This window comes from Dendrobium catenatum, unplaced genomic scaffold, assembly GCF_001605985.2.
Source record: "Dendrobium catenatum unplaced genomic scaffold, ASM160598v2 original_scaffold_100465, whole genome shotgun sequence".
NCBI classification, from domain to species: Eukaryota; Viridiplantae; Streptophyta; class Magnoliopsida; order Asparagales; family Orchidaceae; genus Dendrobium; species Dendrobium catenatum.
Genome location: NW_021418903.1, coordinates 2,747 through 14,905, shown reverse-complemented (window position 1 = coordinate 14,905; position 12,159 = coordinate 2,747). Strand labels below are relative to the sequence as shown.

Sequence of the window (12,159 nt, the reverse complement as noted above, 5' to 3'; positions counted from 1 at the left end):
ATAGTCCAAGAGTCAGCCTCATTATAAGCAAAGTCATGCAGACTAAAAATCTCCCCCATATCCATCATACTGGAAAGAACAATAACAGTAATCTTCCAATGTAAAGCCATAACAATAACAATTTCCTCAAGAAGCCAATACCCGGCTTCATCAATGCCAAGGACAACCGAACTGATAATCTTCATCACTCTCTTCACATTAACGAGAGGAAAACAACAAAACTTCAAATCCTTCAAATCTTTAACCAATAAGGATTGATCTTCAAGGAGCAACTGAAAAACAAGTGACCAAATAATCACTTCATTAAAAACATAAACCAACTTCTTCTTCAAACTGATAGAACCACAGGCAGGAAATTTTGACATTCCAGCCAACAAAACAAAAACCACTGATCCAAATTCATTAGATCCATTTATGGAATAAGGAAAATCCATAAATCCAGGCATTCCCGAGTTCCATTTAACATTCCTAATAAAAAAAAATTCCATCAATTCCACTAGGACAATCTGAAACAAAGACTGAAAATCGCTCATCTCTCTATCAAGAACAATAAGGACGTACCAAGAACCTCCGTCGGACATACAAGGCCGACGGAGAATCACCGATCGCTGAACCTCCGTCAAAACTGCTCGCTCTGCTCCGACGGGAGTCTGGTTCAGTTCTCAGAGCAGGATATCTGAGCTCTAAGGTTTGCATTAAATGAGATATGAAACTTTCTTTGAATTTTTTATGATTCTATTTCTTTTAAATTAATATTATTATTAATTTGAAATTATAATGTGTTCTGAATTCAAAGAGAAATGTCTTGATTTGCGTGTCAAATTCGTCAAAAATGAAAATTAAATAAATGGATAGTTCATTTAGGGTATTGACGATGTCCCGATCGCAACAACACAATCCGTTTTGCGATCAGACATCGTTTGGGTGGCGACGAGGCTTATTTCCCTCGAAATGCTCGTTGTCTAGATTTGCGCACAAAACCTTATTCAAACAAATTGGCAGCGTATTCATAGTATTGACGGTGTTTTGGACCCAATGACGCAATCCGTTTCACGATTGGACATCGTCCAAACATCGTCGAGGCCTGTTCTTTATCGAAATGCGTATTGTCGTATTTGAATCATCTCGGAATTTGTGCCACCACCTCGAACAATCCAAATTGATAAAAATATATATATTTTCTTACTGTTAACGACGTTTCGGACACAACAACGCCATCCTTTTTGCAATCGGACATCATTTTGTCACCGACGAGGCTAATCTCCCTCGTAACGCGTGCCTTTGCATCATATTTAGATCGCCTTTGAAATTTGTGACATCACATAAAATGATCCAATTTGATCAAATAAAATATAGACTCTTAATGCCGATGATGTTTCGGATGCAATGGCACTGTTCGTTTGTCGATCGGACGTCGTCCAAGCATTTTCGAAGCCTCATTTCCGTCGTAACGCAGGCCTTTATATCATATTTGCATCGCCTAGAATTCACCACAATCTCGGATGATCCAAATTTATTAAATAAATATATATCCTGAATGTCAACGACGTTCCGAACGTAATGGCACTGTCCGTTTGTCAATCGGACGTCGTCCGAGTATCTTCGAGGCTTCGTTTCCGTCGTAATGCAGGCATTCATATTATATTTGAATTGCTTAGAAATTCACCACCATCTCAGACGATCCTAATTTATTAAATAAAAATGTATATTCTTAATGTCGACGACGTTCCGGACGCAATGGTGTTTTCCATTTGTCGGTTGGATGCCGTCCGAGCGTCTTCGAGGCATCCTTTCCTCGATATGCACATCTTTGCATTACATTGAGATTTGTGCTACAAATCTAGATACTCCAAATAGAATAAACAAAATGTAATTTTCATAGGTTGACAACATTCCAGATGCAACGATGAAGTCTGTTCGTCGATCTGTGATCGTTTGATCAGTTTTGCACTTTAATTTCGGGCGTCGGTCATCCTTTTTAACCGATCTCGTCCGATTCAATTGCGAGAGGCCTCGACCTAGCAGAGTTCAGTATCATGATCACAACGATACCATCCATTCGACATTTGGAGGTCATTTGAACCCCTAAGTGATGCATTTTGTCAAAGCACACATTACCTAAATCGTTTTTTTTGCCTCTTTTCGCATGGTTTTATGTGTAGGGTCAACAAATTTAAACGAGCGGCTCAACAAAGTTGCTAGATGAGCGAGGTTGAGCTTGAGCTTGAGCTTGTGTCTCGATAAGCTAGCATCGTGTGCTTGTTAACAAGTTGAATTTGAGCTAGCTCAACTCATTTACAACCCTTTAATGCACGATCTTAGTAGTTTGACCATCTCGCATGAGTATTGATCTTGTCTGTGAAATATCCCTAAACCTAGCCAAATGCAAGAGATTATCTTCTTCTTAGATCTTCTTTGCATTTTGAACTCAAACTTCTTAGTTGAGCATGTAAGCTCGTCATCTTGAATATTGTTTAAGAGTCAAACACTACCCTCTCATGTGCTTACAAAACCCTCGAGTCTCCCAATCTTCTCTGATAGAAGCTGTTATTCCATCTTCTATTTGTTCTCTTTTCTTGTCATTTGTTAGAATTACGGGTGTAAACTAGTTGAGTTGAGCTTGAGCCACCACCAACTTGATCTTAATTAATTATTCGTGTTTGAGCTTGATTATAGGATTTCAAGTCAACACATTAATCATAGAAGAGAATGATTTTGATCCAAGTAATTGTTGTAATGAAATGTTAGAAAATAAGAAATCTAAGAAAGAATAAGAAGTAATTTAATATAAGAAAGTTAGATATATATTTTATTTAAATCTTGTATTTAAAATTTAAAATTCTAATATATTTTTAGCTAAAATTAATATCTTTTAAAAGGAGTTGACTGACAAGCTAACTAGTCAAATTGAGATTGGTTCACATGCCATTTATTGAGTTGTTCCCTGGTCAACTCACGAGTCAACTTGACTCATTTACATCTTTAATCAGGATCAACCGTTAACTCATTCTTATATTTTTATTGTGATTTTAGTGTAGCATTTTTTCCTTTAATTTTCCAGGATTTTATTTTTGATATTATTTAATCTAATTTGGTTTAGTCTAATTTAATTATGTTTAATATATTTTTATTTTAATTGTGGTTAATATATTTTTACTTTGAATTTGTTGCTTTATTATTTTATCTAATTTAATTTAAAGCAGTATCATCTTATCTAATATTTTTTAGTGGGTAGCTCTAGCTTCATTATTCAGAATTTTGACCTAAAAGTGATTGAGCCTAGCTTCATCATTCAGAATTTTGACCTAAAAGTATGCATTATTATAGCGTTGGCATATTTATTTACAAATGTGCTTGTTTTCTTTGCCATGATAATTTATTTCATGCACATTACTGTTTGTTAAATAAATCTTTTATTTCATTTATATGGCTTTGACGGTGGTTTTTTACAATTTAGTATCTTATCTTTTAAATTATTGAATTGTTAATGATACATCTTTATATATTTAATATTTTGTGTGCGCCACGGGTTATTGTTAAAAATTCATGGACCTTTGTGCACACCATTTTTAATTTTATTTATTTATTATTATTATTTTAAAACTCTCTTATGGGGCCTACGCGCTTATATCACAAAAAACGGTTACAGAGTCCTTAAAAGGTTCATCGAGCTCTCTAATGCTCGAAAGAGCTACAGTTAAAAAGGAGAACAAAAAACCTACGAGCCGGTGGATCCTTTTTCTACGATTACAAAATGAACATAGCTCGGGCTGTGAGAAAACAGCACCCAAAAAAGGAAGACCAGAATAGTCCCTTTCAGCTTAGTCTTCATGCAAAAAAATTGAAGATAACAGAAATAGAAATTCGAATTTGAAGAAGAGAATACCTTGCGGTCATTGATGCTCATAACACGAAGATTATTTTGATGCCTGCAAGGAATTCTCCAAAATAATGTAAGAGAAATAAAGTAGATAATAGCGGTAAGGGTCCCAATGTTATCCCTATTAGGCCAATAATTCATAAAAGAATTAGACAACCTAAGATAGCCTTGCAGAAAACAGAGAAACCCATTTAAATCCCAAACCGACCTACCATTGTCGTGAATAGGGATCTTCCTGAACAAAACAACACACCTAAATTCTCCCACTTAAAACAACCAACCTAGTGCAGACTCAGGCCAAAACAGAAACCATAATTTCCACCCAGATTACTACAACCAGCAAAGAAAATATACAAAAAACTCCAGCTAACAAACCTGCATAAAATCTTAGACTGGACATTAAACTCAAAACTGAAAAAACAATTCCCACTGCTCAGACAGAAACAAACCCAGACACAAGTGGCATTAATGTTTGGTCCTCAATCTTCTTTCTTTCCAAATTTAAATGTAACGCTTGTGAGCTAGGTAAGTATCATCAGTTGATTTTCCATATTCCATGTCAAATCTTAATAATGCGCTATTTGAGTTGGTTCATTTTTATTTATATCTGAGATTGTCATCTTGTTCTTACCAACTCATGGTTTTAGTACTTCATTTCTTTTATTGGTGATTACTCTCAAGCCACGTTATTGTATTTGCTAGAGTGCAAGTACAAAGTTTTCCTTACATTTCGAACTTTATATTAGAAAATAAAACTTCAATTTTAAATTATGATTAAATTCCTTTGTACTGCTAATGCTTTGTCGTATATGTTGTCTCAATTTAGCTAATGTTGTACTAAAAATATAATTGTTTGTCCGTCATTATCAATCAAGATTGGCCATTGCTACAAACCAATGTAAGCAATCCCTTTTTTTTTTGGCAAGGGAGCCAAATTATTGAGCTCAATAAGGCTATATATGGTAAAAGTAAAGCCCTAGGACTTTGTTTGATAAATTTTACAAAATTCTTATTGAGGCGAGCCTTCACAACAACGTAACATATCACTGTATTTTTGCCAAATCCACTTCATATCATTTGTGTTATTGGTGCTCTATGTTGATGACATTATGCTTCTTGGAAGTGGTCCAAAAGGGATAGAATATACCAAAAATATTCTTGGTTTGATAGAAGTAAAACACTATCTCCAAAAATATTTTCTGAAGACAGATTTAGGTTGTCCAAAATGTTTTTTGGGATTAGAATATACCTATAATAATCTCAAAGAAATATGTCATTGGCCTTTTAAAGGAAACTGTTTTTTAATGTTTCAAAATTGTCGACAATGCTATTGAAACTCATAATGTTGTTGATAAAGATGAAGTTTTTGAGAATGCCTCTAAATTAGATACATTGGACAATTATGACTAAAATGGTTGCATACATATAGTCCAATGATTATTTTAATCTTTTTTTTATCAATTTTAAATTATGACTATTTTGTTGTTATTTATATTCCTACTAATATCGTGTTCCATGAAAAAAGCAAACTCATGGGGGTTATACCAAATAATCAACGCCATATTAAATGAACCAGAAAAAAAATTGATATCCTCTATGTAAAATTAAAAATTAATATATTGAAGGAACTATCTCCGCGGCATTTATGAAAGACAACTTAGTTAAAATTGACTTGGGTGATTTAAACATCTAAATATAGGGTAGAAAGTTTATCATTTAATGAGTTGATAAAATTAATGTCAGAGAATTAAGGTATCATTCAGAATCATTTTGTCAAAAAATATCTTAAACATCTCAAACAATTTGTAGTAGGACCAAATGAAAAATGTGGAGTTATAATGCTAACACCAAATACTTGGGATTGAGGTTTGTTATGATGATTTTATTATGTTTGTTATGTTATATCGAAACGTATACTTCACATGTTCTTATTTGAATGTTTCCTCTATTATTATTTCAACTTAGGCTGATTATTTATATTTCGCTAAACTTTTATTGTTACTTGTGATCCCATTCTTCTATATATATCGAAGACAGATCATATTCTCATTTCCTTCATCGGACAAGTTTAAACTAAGAGGAGGAAGAGGTAATCAGCCTTGTAGGCTAGAGTAGGTGTGTGGCGAGCCGTCATATTCTGGCCCGCTAGCTACTTATTGTTGACCTCATTTTTGTATGAGGTCACTTGGACTAACCCCAACCCTCAATCACTTTTGAATCAAATTTCGATCATACTGTAATCTAGCTTCTGATCCACAGTTCGATCAATCGACCTTTACAATCATCATCACCTACAATCTAGCTCGTAATCGACCTCATCAATCTTCCTTAAAATCAAAATTGAACCGCAAACGAGTTAATTAAAGTTAATTTGATCACACAAACTAGATTTGATGACGTCGAATTTATTCGAATCAATTTGAATTTTACTCACCTCGGTGGCTTTGATTAATTTAACTTAAATTGCCCCGACTCGACTCAAGTGCATATTAACTTGATTAATATTAAACGGCTCGATTTAACTTCTCTCGAGTCAAATTGATTTTAGTTAATGTAAACTAATGTGACCTTTTCAAATAAGGATGTTGCATAATTAATCGAGTTCTTAATTTTAGCTTTTATTTTATTATTATTGAGACTCTAAATCATCTTAATTTAAGCAATAATTTCTACCATCGGATTTGAATCATTTGAAGGGCTAGATGGTCAATTAATTGAAAATTTTTATTTCAAGTTTTAAAGGGAGTTAGGGCAAGTCGTGACCTCTCGGATTCCATGCCTTCATCCCGATAGGCAGCACCTCCCTCTCACGATCTCATTTTCCTTTGGAAATCTGTTGCTAGGGCCGGCTGAAGAGGAAGAAGGCTGCTTGCACTTGATGCCTACAGGAAGTTTACACGCCTCCAGCTGCTCTTTCCTTTTCTCCACCCGTCCAAGCAAGGGCAAGTGATATTCCTGCTTGAAAGAAGCACATGGGGACTCCCAAACTTGATCTGCAGGAATGGAGTTAAGTTTTTTTTTTGGGCAACCGTACCTGCCATGACTTGGTCTGGAGCACTTCTTTCTCTAGTGAGTGTTGCTATGCTTGAATATGGCGGCTCTCCATGTCACTATATGGAGAAAATCGGCTACATATTTCAGCCATTAAACAAGGTCTAGCAAAGAAAGGGAATGCACGCGAGAGCAGCAACCGATTTTCTGATACCCAGCAAGAACAGCCGTTCTCTTTCTTGTGTAAGAATAGCAACGGTAATGATCATTTCTTTCTCCAAGATCAAATGGTTACACTCTATTGTTTATAAAAATGAGATAGCTGCATTATTATTTTTATATCCTTATAGATTGAACATGTGCGAATGTCATTGGGAGTTCAAGAAGCCAGTATATAAATTCTTTGAATCTTGCTATGTATACGTTCTTTGCTCTTTATTTTAATCTTTATTAACGTGCTTATTTTCGGTCCTTCATTTTATGATATTGTAGTTGGTTCTGTTTTTGAGCTTTGGCTATATAAAAAAACTTGGGATCTATTTATTCTCTTTGAACTTTCAGTCCCTTTTTCATGCTCCAAATGGCTATATGTTTTCTCTGTTATTTTGAGAATCTTGTTAACGAGTGTGGATTTAATACAGTTTTTTTTTCTTAATTATATTAATGCTCTCCAATTAAACAATTTTTCTCACCTTTTTGTAAGGGTTCTACACAGATTTTCATAATGAGAATACTCTTGATTTAGACAACTTTTTTTTTACTGTTTTGGGAGGACTTAATATAGATTTTCATGAGGTAAATGCTCTAAGGTTAAATGAGATTCTCTTATTCCTTTTTTGTGAAGATTCGACACAATTATTTGTCACGTAAATGTATGTATATATGCTTGCTTTCTCTCAAAGATTGAAATGGCAAGGTTGGCTTTCTTGCCCTCTTCCCTTATAGATTCAACATTCGATGGCTTGAATTTCAGATTTCTCAAAAAGAATGTGAGGCAAAATTTATTTTTCCTCCTCTCTTTTGATAAGATATATGGTGATTTGAATATGAAAGTTTGTTGGAATGTATACAAACATTTGATTTATCTTGATTGATCAATGGCTACACTTATTCCATTTGAGGTAGTTGCGTCGTCTCATGTTTTTCCCTTCTTTTTTTAGTTTTCCTGGAAGTAAGGTTTATGGTTCTTTCGATATGAGAATGCAAACACATCGCTTCTTATTATTTCTTTTGAGACAAAATTTAATCAAATTAATTTTCGGATCTCTCAAAAAAAAAAAAGGGAAGTTTATGATCGTCCCTTTGAGAACTTATATAAGCATTAGTCCCTCGTGGTATGTTCATTTGACAAGTGAAAGTGTCCCTTATATGAAGTTGATACAATTCTTGATGAGTGGTTCAAGCTTATTTATTTATAAATACTTTTTATTGGTATTTCCAAATTGACTTTATACTTGTTTAATTTTCTCTTGGCTACAAACCGTTAAAGTTTATTATTTATGCAAGGATTTTATGATGAGACCATTGTATCAAGTTGTAAAGATGTTAGAGATAATATTTGATTCTCTTTTATGTATTGAAATACATGCTGGAGGTGTACGATCAGGAATTGAACAACCATTTGCATGATTCTATTATTACCATGGTATGAATTCGTTAATGATGGTCTATGAAATTGATGGCTGCATTTCCACTCCTCCATAACTTGTGGCATTGATGCTCTTTCCCATTTTCGAATAAAAAAATGAAGTGTAGGCAAGGAATATGAATTTTATTCTTTAGCAAATGATTTCGATGTAATTTCAAAGAGTACCTTGTCGAAACACATATATGGAGTTAAATCATTATGTGATCCCTTCCTTCTTGAAGAATTAGAATGTCTAGTGTGTTTTGGAGGAGATTGATCAGTACTATTTGCATGAACAAGAATTTATCTGAGCAAGCACAAGATTTCTTTTACGTTGATGAGAACTTCATTTTGATTGATTTGGCTTTTTAGAAATATCCTTGAAAATTGAGATTTATATGATTTAGTAGAGCTCTCTTGCCTTCCTTTCATTTTACTTTCAAAAAAAATCTGAAAGAATACAACATACATCATTTTTTTTAATGGAAGGATTGGTGGGTCTTTTTTCTTTAAAGATTACTAGTCATCATTTACATATAGAATTGTTGGTTTCACGAAACATATTCTTATATTTTTCCAACAAGTCCTGATGAGAAACTTTCATTAGTGATGGAGAATGATGTTGGTATTGTATATATATGATATTTAGATGAGATCTATGAGTTTATCTAATTACTTTCTTTACATGTTACGATGCTATGCTATGTAAGGTGTCGAATGTGAATGTTAAATGGGAGTAGTTAAATGAGTTTGATGCTCATTGCAAATATTATGTCAAATGGTGATTATGTGTATTTGACGAATCCTAACTGTTAGAAAATGATGCGTTCATTGTGATGCCCCAATATCATGTGTATTCAAAGGGAGTTTTAGTTAAATTGGAAAATCTCACATATATACACCCCTTTATGTTTGAATGCTAGATGTACATGCAAGATGAATGAATTACAATCATATATTTTCCCATCTTTATTATTTACTCAAATTCTCACAATAAAGGTGAAGAGCTGTAAGTGTTGTTAAAAAAAAGAGGCTTTGTGAATATCAATCTTCTTCCAATGCTTATACATGCCGATTCACTTTTGTTAGATGTCATGTGCTGAACTTGTTCTTATGAGGTAATATATTCATGAAAATTTCCTCTGGTTGATTATACACAAGTTAAGCATCTTTTAAGATTTTTATCAAGTGAATCAGTTGACACTTACAATTTTGATTCTTTGAATATTGATGCAATCCTTAGCACAAAGAAGGAATTGGCTGCTCATAGAGATCTCATTGTTCTAATAAAAGAAAAGGTTCATTTGCTCATAGCAGTTTGAAATGGTTTATGGCAGAAATACATACATTTTGAAATTGCTTAAATAATTTGATTTGATTCAAATTTTCACATATTCATTTATATGTCCATTCATAGTAGCTGCTATACTTTTATACATGATATTCTGACACCGTCTTCTCTCTTTGCCTTTTTGCGAGGTACTGGTGAAGCTGATTGGAGGATGAGTCAAGGAGCCTCAGTCGCCCCGTTTCTTCTAAACGGGGTGCTACGGCCGGAGTCACCGTTGACTAGCTCCGGTGACCAGGTAAGTTTTCTTAAAACTTAAAAGAGCATAAGGTTTCTATATTTACCTGTTGAGTTATTTCTCCCGCTTTAAATTCTTGCAATAATTCCTGCATTTAGTCAATATATGCTTTCTTCTTTTTACAAATTCAAAATTCATCGACATAGCTTTTTGACATTCTTAGGCATGTCCAAAGGGTTAGTGACATTGATTCAAACCTAGTGACATTTTTAAGGACAATAATTAAGGACACTTCTAGAGAACTTAGAAAATTTCTAGAGATTAGAAGATATCTCCTATTAACCTAAGACTTGAACAACTTGAACCTAGTGACACCTTAAACCTTAAAAAATTATCTTTTCTTTTAATCATTAAACCAATTAATTGATCTAATTAAAATTAAATCCTTAATTAAGCAAATCAAATTTTAAACCCAAGTGACATCAAATTTAAACCCCTTAAGTTTAGTGATCTTCCCTGCTCTAGGGAAAATTATCACTAAAATTCAAATCCTTTGAACCCCTTAAGTTTAAACCTTAATTAAACTTTAAAACCTTCCAGAAAGTTTCAATCTAACTTTAAAACCAACAATCAATCTTAAAATTAATTTTGAATCATTAAGATTTAAACTTTAACCATAATCTTCCCTTGAGCCTTTCAACCAATCAGAACAATTAAGCAACTTTAATCAATTACTCGATTTAGGATATATCCAAACCACACAGCCTGCTACACACACATAGATTGACCTATTAGGACACGAACTCTAGCTTTAGGTTAAGCCGGTGTTCCTTTTTATTTTTAAAATATATTGATACGCATACAAAATGAGAGTGGCATCCTAAGTTAGATAACATAGACATAGGTTCACTGTCCACAGACCTGTGCACTTCCTGTTTGTCAGCCTAGGATTAGGTCCCCAGCCCCTTGGCCTACGAGGTCCCCTTGAATGAGGTAACCCATGGTTGCTAACAAGGATCCTCTGGTCGGCACTCGACTAAGTAGGTTAAGGATATCGACGAACCTGGGACGATGGAAAACCATGGGATCTTGACCGGGGACGTCATACCCACTTGGTAGGTTAGTCTTCACCCTTACCTCCTGGGCATTCTCCCGATCTGGTGATCGAGAATATAAGTCCAAACTTTCTAATAAAATCAACCATTCAAACTTAAATTACTTTCAATCAAATTCAAGCCCAACACTTAGGATAGACTGGGATGTTTCTGAAGTAATTCAGAATCTCAAAACACATCCTACCTTTCTTCATTTGACTCCAGAAATAACTGTTTAACCTTGATCTAACCCCGATTGAAAATTCCAACCTTTTTCTTCCTTTGATATCGATCTTTGAAAATCTAAATAAAATTTACACCGCTATTTTAATCGAGTTTTTGTAGGGAAATTTCTAATTTTTCTGCGATGTAATTAACTACGAGGGCTTGCGCTCGTAGGAGATTTGGAAACCCAGAATTAATTTTCAAAAATAATTTTTCAAAATCTCTAATTAATTTTCATTGGGAAAATCAAACCTATATTTAAAATAATATATATATTTTTTAATCAAAACACTTATCCTTTGTTGGTAATATGGAATTGGTGTACAGTGCAGAGGCGAGATTGCTTTTAGAGAGAGAAAAACGAAAGAAAAGGAAGTTAACTTTTTAAAGCTTTGGATTGTCTGTTCAGATAAGTATCATTCTGAGTCTTTGAGCTTAATATGTCTCTCTCTCTCTCTCCTTCTCCTCCAGGTAAAAACCTATTGCTGTAGTTTTTTTGTTTTTTTTTCTTTCTGCAGTGTTCCTGTAAGATTAGTGAGGGGTTTGATGGCTAATGCAGCTTTATCTTGAAACCCTAATGTTATTATTAGAGTCCTTTAGCTTCTCTTGGGTTGAGATGATCTCATGCTAGTTTTTCTCTTGTAAAAGTGTGTTGTGAGGTGATTAAAAATCCTTGTATTTACTCTGAAATTAGTGCTTAAATTATTCAGATTATCCCTAAATGAACATCTCTTGGTTGCACAATTTGGGAAGGAGATTTTAAGCTCTGTAACAAATTTCATTGCTTATTTAATGCACAACTGGTGCTTATAAATT

General features: G+C 33.8%; 1 long non-coding RNA gene across 1 annotated transcript; it reads left to right on the top strand.

Moving 5' to 3' along the window:
- The first annotated feature begins 6,622 nt into the window (after positions 1-6,622).
- LOC114578635 lies at positions 6,623-9,796 on the top strand. The gene is made up of 2 exons (XR_003699627.1): positions 6,623-7,129; positions 9,742-9,796. It is a non-coding gene; the product is annotated as an uncharacterized LOC114578635 (long non-coding RNA).
- The last annotated feature ends 2,363 nt before the right edge of the window (positions 9,797-12,159 follow it).